The following is a 9,450-nucleotide window of genomic DNA, read 5'->3' as shown; positions in this document are numbered from 1 at the left end:
TTAGACACGACAGTCAACCTAACATGAACACTTTTGGCCTGGGGGAGAAAATCTGCTGAGTCAGGAGGCAAATGTCTGTATTTAAGACAGTGGTTGGAGCAGGACTCAAACTTGGGTCCTTGGATCTACAAGGCAGCAGCACTTGACATTCTTCTACCATTTACAAAAGTGAAAATTCAATTCATTCTTGTATACCACACAAGGGTTCAAGTAATACACTGCTCCTGAGGGCAGAGATACTGTCAAATAGGACTATAAGACTAAAAAGGAGAAAAAAAACTAATTGTAGTAACAGTGAGGACATTAATACATAGACCAGTGTGGAAGGATAGGAAGCAATCAGACCAGAAGACAGAAATCTCTGCCAGTGTACTAGATGTCCACAAAGGGCAATATGCAAGGACAACAGTACAAAGGTTTTTGTGGTATGCGAAGAAATTTGATATGTACCCAATGGGAGCTGGTAGGTAGGTAAAACAGTTTCCAGGGCTATGTGCCTGTTGATGTAAAGACAGGAAAAGGCCATAAAGAGTGGGCAAAAGGATGACTTGACATTTGATTTTCTAATGATTTTTTTAAAATTGCTGTTTTCCCCAATCACAACAATTTCTAGGTGGAGATTTCCTCCAAAGAAGAAACACAGTATTCTAAAAAAGTGTATATTTTGTGTATAAGGGTGTGTATATATATATATATATATATATATATATATATATATATATATATATATATATATATATACATACACATCTAGTGGAACCTCGGTTTGTGGGCATAATTTGTTCCGGAAACGTACTTGCACTCCAAAGCACTTGTATATCAAAGTGAATTTCCCCATAAGAAATAATGGAAGCTCAGATGATTCGTTCCACAACCAAAACTATTCATATAAAAATGATTAATACAAAATATAAAGTAAAAATACATAAAACAAATTAACCTGCACGTTACCTTTAAAAAGAATCATGGCTGGTGTGAATGAGTTTCTAAACTCTTGTGGGATTTCACCCAACAGAACGACACTGGAAGAGTGTCCCAAAGCAATCACAGTCTCCCACCGATGTAGCAGTTCGCTGTATAAGCGTATCCAAAAAGATCACAGACATGCTGTAAGCACCTGCCGTCGATGGGTGATACAAGGAACATTATAAAGATCCCGCTACAATAAATAACAGCACTGTTGCTGTTTCAAGCTGAATAAAGCTGGTGTTGTTAAAGTACTGAGACTCAGCTTCATGTTTTGGGGCGAAAGACAGGGACTCGCACTTCACAGCACACACATACACACAGTCACAATGCTGTAGTAAACAGTATACGCTCGTATGGCTGTTGACTATATGAGTGAGACGGAGAATAGGTGACGATTGCCCTCAAGAGAAGAGAGAGAGACGCACGTGAGCGAGCGAGATAAGGAGAGAGAGAGAGATGCGTGGGGCGAGCAAGAGAGATAAGGAGAGAGAGAGAGAGAGAGAGAGAGAGAGAGATGCACGCGGCGAGCAGAGAGAGAGAGAGAGAGAGAGACGCTCGCGCAAGAGAGAACAATCTGCTCAGTTGTGATCACATGATGCTCAGCAGAAAAAGTGTATCCATACTACTCGTATTACAAGACATTGCTCATTTATGAAGTCAAAATTTATTAAAAAATTTAGCTCGTCTTGCAAAACCTCGTAAACCAAGTGACTCGCAAACCGAGGTTCCACTGTATATATATATATATATATATATATATATATATATATATATATATATATATATATATATATATATATATATATATATATAAAATTCTTTTCACGTTTGAAACAGAAATTGTGTGTGACCACAGAACATATTATAATACAGAACCTAATCACTTCATTTGTGGATGCCATTTTTATATCATCTTTACAAATTGTTATTATTTGTGCGAGTTATTTTACTGATATTGAAAAGAAGTAAATACAAACATGCCGATCTATCCCATAGAAGTGCTCCCCACGTCGCCCTCTCTGGACTCCAGTGCTGAGCCGTTCGCAGCCAGGCACGTTCTAACAGAGAAGTTTTACTTATTCGTCCACGTCACTGTCGCGGAAACTGCCACATGGTAACTTTTTAATTGCCAGTACTTGATAGTAGAAGAGATGAGGAAAACATCTTTGCATCTTTCTACTTTTTGTGCTTTCTGTGCCCAGCTGTAAACAATGTGAAGATGACACCGCCTTCAGCAGCAAGGGGTCATGAGAACAAAGTGGACGCTGGGAGGCGCAGAATGTTGGGCTGCTCCGCTGGGTCAAGAGCTTTGCAGATTCGGACAACGTCCTCTCTTCTCGCACTGTTTGTGACACTTCGAGTGCCCCGTCGAAATCTTTTCGAATGAGTGTAATTGGCATAATCGAAGCAAGACTCTCTTTGTAAATTGAGCTGCACGACTACTTACTGTCTCTTAAGGTGAGTTCGGGTCACTAAAACCCCGCAACTTTCAAGGTTGCTTTTGTGATGAATTCTTTTAAAAACATGGAGGGTTTACATCTAAGAAGATGTAGCGACCTCTTCATGTAAAGTATTGGACCTGGGAATTGTTTGGACCTTTTGCCCATTAAACATGGAAGGGCAGATTTTTCTCTTAAATCACAAGCATATAGTGCAATGCTGTCAGGCAGAAATTTGGAGGATCACATAGAAAAAGTAATTTCTATAAATGTATCTTTGTATCAATGTATCTTTGCTTCTTAAATGTTAAGGTTTTACTGTTTAATAATTTATATACTACTTTTTTTTCCCCTTGCACTTAGTGAGCGAAGCCACTGGGTAATCATATTATATATATATATATATATATATATATATATATATATATATATATATATATATATATATATATATATATATCCTTTCTAGTGACAATAGAAACCTCTCCTAACTTAGAAAATTAACTTAGGGAGCATAAATAAATAACTTTTTTCACCCAAAATAAATAGATAGATAGATTCTTTATTAATCCCAAGGGGAAATTCACAAAAAAAAGCACTAACTAGCACAATTACCATAATAAAACAAGTTGAGAAAGTCCATGAACAAAACAACAACAACATTTATTTATATATAACATTTTCATACAGAAAATGTAGCTCAAAGTGCTTTACATAATGAAGAATAGAAAAATAAAAGACACAGTAAGAAAATAAATAATAACATAAATAATAAAACACAGAATTTTCACTTCTTTTCACTCATTCCAAGTCACAAATCAGATCAAAAATGAAGAATTACTTACTTAAGGTGTAACAGGTTTAATCATCCCATAGTGTCAAGGTAAATCCGCTACAAATGGTGTGTGTGATAAAAGCTGCCATTATTAGGCAAATTACTATTATGAAACAATGTGTTTTGAGACCATCATCACTTCTTTAGGGCAAGTTACATGACACAAACAGAAAAATTTTAAAGTGAAATAGGTCCCAGATTGTATTAATTTACATGAACACAGTAAAAGAGTATAGACTGGCTATTAAAAGATATCTCGTAGAGCAAAATGATCTTCCAACGTTTTCTAAACACAGTCTACATTTGAAATAGTAATGCAGTCTCAAATGTAAATATAATCCTCAATTTAGATAACAAAGTGCACCTCTTGACCGGTTATGTTTAAATAAGAATAATTGAAACAGGATTCAAACTCACTGTGAATTGTGGATTATATACTATTTTGCAGGAGATGACGAATACTTAATGCCAGAGGCTCACATGATATCCACTTTGAAGTTCTATTGTAGGGCTACCAGGGAATAACAAAATAATTAAAACAAAGTAAGCAGTAAAAGAGATAGTAAATCAACATACAAACAGAGTGGGTTTAAGGGCCACTGCAAGCAGTGGCAAATCAGCACATTCATGAAAGGTTATTATACTGCACGTTAGCCTTCTAACAGAAATCTTTGAACCAGTGTTCCTGTGCATACAAGACTTAGTGAGCAAGAGACGACCTCTAATAGGAAACCAGACAGGTCACTGACCTCATTTAGCCCACCTGGTAACGGCATCTGATTGGCTCGTCTTAATAAGGTGCAGCTGTAATCCCCACCCCTGGGATGCATTTCATGATCTTCTCACTGCAATTTGGTTTGTGAATTCAAGATCATTAATATTTTGAATCCAGCAAGAAGTAGCAAAAGGCATAACCCAAAAAAAAGAAAAAAGGCATAAAACCTTAATCTGTTTTGTAACCCATGTAATACATTCAGGGTAATGGGAAACAATTATAAGCTCATACAGCACTGAAGGCGAGGCAAGAACCAATTCTGGGGTCCTGCACACCCTCTGTCTCTCTCAAACACACACACACAGACAGAGTACACCAATTTACCAAAGCAACACAATGTGCAATGTTGCAGAAGAGTCCAGACAGACCAGGGGAGGATGTGCAAATTCCACAGGCGCAGTCCTCAAACCCAGAACTTGAAATGAAGCCCCTCGAACTGCTAGGCAGCAGCACTAATAACTGCACTGGCTTGCAAATCAGCAGGAAATGATATTCATTCTTTTATTAAGACACTGTGAAACAAGATTAAAAGTGAGGAAATTAATTTTATTTTCTATAATTAAAACATTCTTACTTTTTTTTTTTTTTACATTTTATAATAGTTTCGGTTTGGATATAAAAGATACAAGCACTGACACTTTGGATCATTAAGAATTCTTTTTGGAGTATTTCTTGGGTGTTTAAATATATATATATATATATATATATATATATATATATATATATAGTTGTTTAGCTGTACATCAAAACGTTTTTCATTTTATAATTTGTATCTGTTTAAATGCAAAAATACATAGTATTTTTAAACAAATCATTTCTTAAACAGTAAATTGAATACTAAAAATTTACAATAGACAGAAGTTTATTTGTCACCAGGGTGAAATTTGTCTTTTTACAGGAGCTCTTTAAATAAATGAATACACAAATAGAAAATACATAAACACATATATATATATATATATATATATATATATATATAAATATATAAATATATATATATATAAATATATAAATATAAATATATATATATATATATATATATATATATATATATATATATATATATATATATATATATATATATATACACACATACACACGATGGTTTGAACACACACCAGAATGACTGAAAAGAAAGTAAACTTCTGACTGGGCTGTCACAGTCCCAGTGCGTCATTATGCAGGCATATTGCTGTTGGTATAAATGAGCCCCCGTAGCGTTTCTAGACACACTTCTGCTGAATAATTTGTTGGCTGAAAGTCCTCAGTGTTGTTGTGTCAGAGAGAGGATGTGCAGCATTGTTCATAATTGCACTCAGTTTTGTTTTAAATCTTTTCTTCACTATGACTTCCAGGGGCTCCAGAGTGTGTCCCATAACTGAGATTGCCCTTTAAATTAGCTTGTTGATTCAGTCGGCCTCTCTTGAAGTGATGTTACCAGCCCAGCACACCACAGCATCAAAAAACTGTACTGGCAATCAGAGAATTACAGAAGATGTGAAGGATGTCACATCCCACATTAAAGGACTGCAGTCTCCTAATGTAAAAGAGCCTACTCTGTCATTTCTTATATAGCTTGGAGACCAATCCAACCTGTCATTAATGAAGACCCCCAGTACTTGTAGGAGTGGACCACCTCTACATTCACTCCTTGAAAAGTAAGCAGACATTGAGGCCCTTTTGTGTGGCGAGAGTCAATAACCTGTTCCTTGGTTTTGCTGATGTTAAGTTGCAGACAAGTCTTTCTGCACCAAGAAAACATTTTTTTCATTTGGTCCTGTACTAATTCCTCTTATCAATACACCCGATAAGTGCAGAATCATTCGAGAATTCCTTCAAGTGACATGACCTGGTGTTATATTTATATTCGAGCTGTACAGAGTAAAGAGCCAAGGAGACAGGACTGTTCCTTGTGGTGCTCCAGTGTTGCTCACATCCACATCAGAGACACAATCCATGAGTCTCACAAACTGCGGTCTTTCAGACAAGACAGTCCATTATCCGGGACACCACAGGCACATCCACCTGCTGCTCTTTAACAGGGATGGCTGGATGGTATTGAAGGCTCTGGAAAACATAACCCTCATTGCCAGCTTTTTCCTGCTGAGAATAAGCCTTGTGGTGCAGAAAGAGCACTTAATTGCATCCTCATTTCCAGTCAAGGCAAACTGCAGTGGGTCCAGGTAGTCTGCTACAAGAGGACACGTACAGTCCAGGATCAGTGTGGCAAAGGTCTTGATGATGTGAGATGTGTCACAGGATGTTGCTAGCTTTGTCACTATCCTGGTGTCTAACCACAAGTGTAGCATAGTGCTGCTGCCTCATCGCTCCGGACATCCATGCTTCAATCCTTACACAGTCATTCAGGAGTTTGTATGTTTATTCAGCACTGTGATCCTGCATTGCAATAAACTAGTCCAGCAACTGAAGCATTAACTACTTTAAAATTGTTAACAACATTGTTATTTCATATTTTCACCTGAGATGAAAAGGTATGACAAACGTGCAAATGCATTACTTTAATGTCCGTTTATTTAAGTGAAGTGTAATGCTATTTCATGATGATTAAAGGAAAACACATAACAAATATCTACCCAAAGATATTTGCATACTTATAAATGTGACATTATTACTATAACCCTGCCTTGCATGCCGAACAATTGAACCTTTATGTGTACAGTATGTGTATTCCAAACTCTGTAACTGGCTCAGAAAATAACATAAAAACGTTATTCTGCAGTTTTACTAGTTAATGAACTGCTTACGCAGAAGGACAAATAAAATATGACTATTTGTAAAGTATCTCAAACTATGCAAAGAAATGTTGGAATTCATTACATAGTGGATGGGAATGAAATAAAACAGGCTGAATGCAATTTGGATGTTTTTATTTATGCAAAAATATCAGGTTCTAAGCAGCAGTAAAGTAATGAGTAAAACACAGAATTGAATAGTCCAGACAAACAGTATGAAAGACATATACACGCAGATGTATACATTTATATAAAGCTAGGGTTGCAGCTGGGGGGGCTATTTCTGCTCTGAAAACCACAAAAGAATGACAGATACTGTACATACATCTCTGGCTATAGATGTCTCGGGTATACCATTTACAGTATAAATGATATACTGTGACATATTTTTCTACTTTTTTTATTAGGACACCAGATTACTCATAATAAATGTTATTATTTGACAAGTATTCATTTAAGGGTGTTAAAAATTCTTAAAGTAGTTTAATGTACAATGTGTGGCCGAATGACTATGGTGTTGCAGTATAACCTTGGAACGATGCTCATGGCTGTGGTGAACAGTGTCGGTGCCGACATTCCAGAAATAAGCAAAAAATGTTACCGCAGTGATTTATGAATCAATATGGACAGGAGTGTCAGCTAAATAAACGGTCATATGCTGAATATCACTAACAGGAAATGAGTGAGGATGGCAGGTATGTAGAAAGAGCACAGTAAACATGGAGCATTTTTAAAAAGATCAGCGATATTACGATGATAAACTAGTAACTACATTCTGGGCACATTCATAGACATTTTTAAGAATTCATTCTTCAAAGCTGTTTTTTTTTCCATTTGTATTAACATCTTAACAGAGTCAGGCCATGGGAGAGGATATAGAAAATGTACAAATATAAGGAAGAGAACAGGAAAGTGGTTCAGTTCTTTCCATTTCAACTTCAGTTTTTTTGCAAAGCACCCACTGCCGAGGAGATGCCATTTTCCTCCACACTGATTTGAAAAACCTGCAGGAAGCATTTGTTCGATTCTTACAATATTATCGGTCGTACACACATACAAGAGTAAAACGATGTCTTAGGTCTGAAGGGTAAGACGTCGTTTAATGAACTGGATAAGAGAAACTTTTTTTTTTTTTTTCTTCAACTGGACATTTTCCAGCAATGAGTGAATTCAAGGGAGAGAAGAAAAAAAAAACTTGGCTTAAGATGAGTGGCTGTTAACAACTGTATGACTTGCTGCTTGATCCCACAGCTCACAAAAAAAAAAGAAAAACTGGGAAGACTAAAAATCGGCAGTGCTTTGATTTTTGGAGGATGAAGAGCCGCAGAAGCTTGATGCTCGCCAGGAGAAACAGGACGCCAAGCCAAGAAGACGGACTTCACTAGCTTCTGCTAAACCAGCCAAAAGAACTCTCTAAAGAATTTAAAATAATCTTGCCGAGAACAAGAACACAGACCCAAGAAAAGTTATTGTAGTTTACGGCACCAAAGTGATGTTGGATTACTTGTAGTTTTCCTAAGAAGCTATATACAAAAAACAATTCAGTGATTTTTACAATAAAGTTAAACTAAAAGAAAAAAAACTGTCTAGCCAATATCAACAAATAAATCTTTCAAGACTTAAGTGTGTGCAAAACAAATAAACAACTTAACAGACTATGCAGTAGAAGTATAGAACCATGACCAACTTTTGATATTTGTTTTGAGGAAAAAAAGTTAATTTATTACAAACGTTCAAGCTTGTCCCAGTCATAAACAATATTATAATTGCACATTGTTTTTTCTCTATTTGGTGCCCAAAATAAAAAAGAAAAAGCTGGGGTAAGTACAGCTACATTATGGTTTGTATGGAATCCCCAACACCTTTACCTTTACTTTGCATGTTCATTCTAATTTTATGGTGTGCTTTTTTGCTTTTGCTACCCTTGTAAGAATAAATTACAATATCCAGGATAGGACTTCAGGACTGCATACCTTTTAGTTCTATAATTGTGCTTATTCTTCATTGATAGATCTTATTTTGATGTCATCCCACTTGGCATAAAGTTCTTCTGTATGAGACAGTATGGATCTGTAAAGGTCTTCACCAGAAAGACAGAATAATAAATACAAATGACACACGTATTCCAGCCTTTCCGACACGATGAGAAAGTACAGCACACCTTGTTCTCTGTCATCTACTATGTCTGCTCTTGACTTCAAACAGGATTTTAAAAATTGAATAAAATCCCAAACTAAGACACATGCCTATGGATACTGATCACACTCCTACTGTACATGGACCAGATTCAAGCATTCTTTGCTTAAAAATGGTACTTAACTTACTGATCAAATTTCACACTGTTGGACTTGCACGTCTGTGGTGGGCTGGCGCTCTGCCCGGGGTTTGTATCCTGCCCTGGTGCCCTGCATTGGCTGGGATTGGCTCCAGCAGACCCCCGTGACCCTGTAGTTAGGATATAGCGGGTTGGATAATGGATGGATGGATGGACTTGCACGTGCTGTCCATGTTGTCAATCTCTGAACACTGACTTCAGTTAAAGTATGTCCAAGATTTCCATTCCATTTATTTTTGATCGGTAGAGATAATTAAACCGATCCTTATTAAAAGTTAAACATTTAACTTAATAAATGCTTACTAGCAACTTTAAACATGCTGCTATGAGGAGTGACATTTTAA

This window comes from Polypterus senegalus, chromosome 10, assembly GCF_016835505.1.
Source record: "Polypterus senegalus isolate Bchr_013 chromosome 10, ASM1683550v1, whole genome shotgun sequence".
NCBI lineage: Eukaryota > Metazoa > Chordata > Cladistia > Polypteriformes > Polypteridae > Polypterus > Polypterus senegalus.
Note: the sequence above shows the minus strand (reverse complement) of the source record.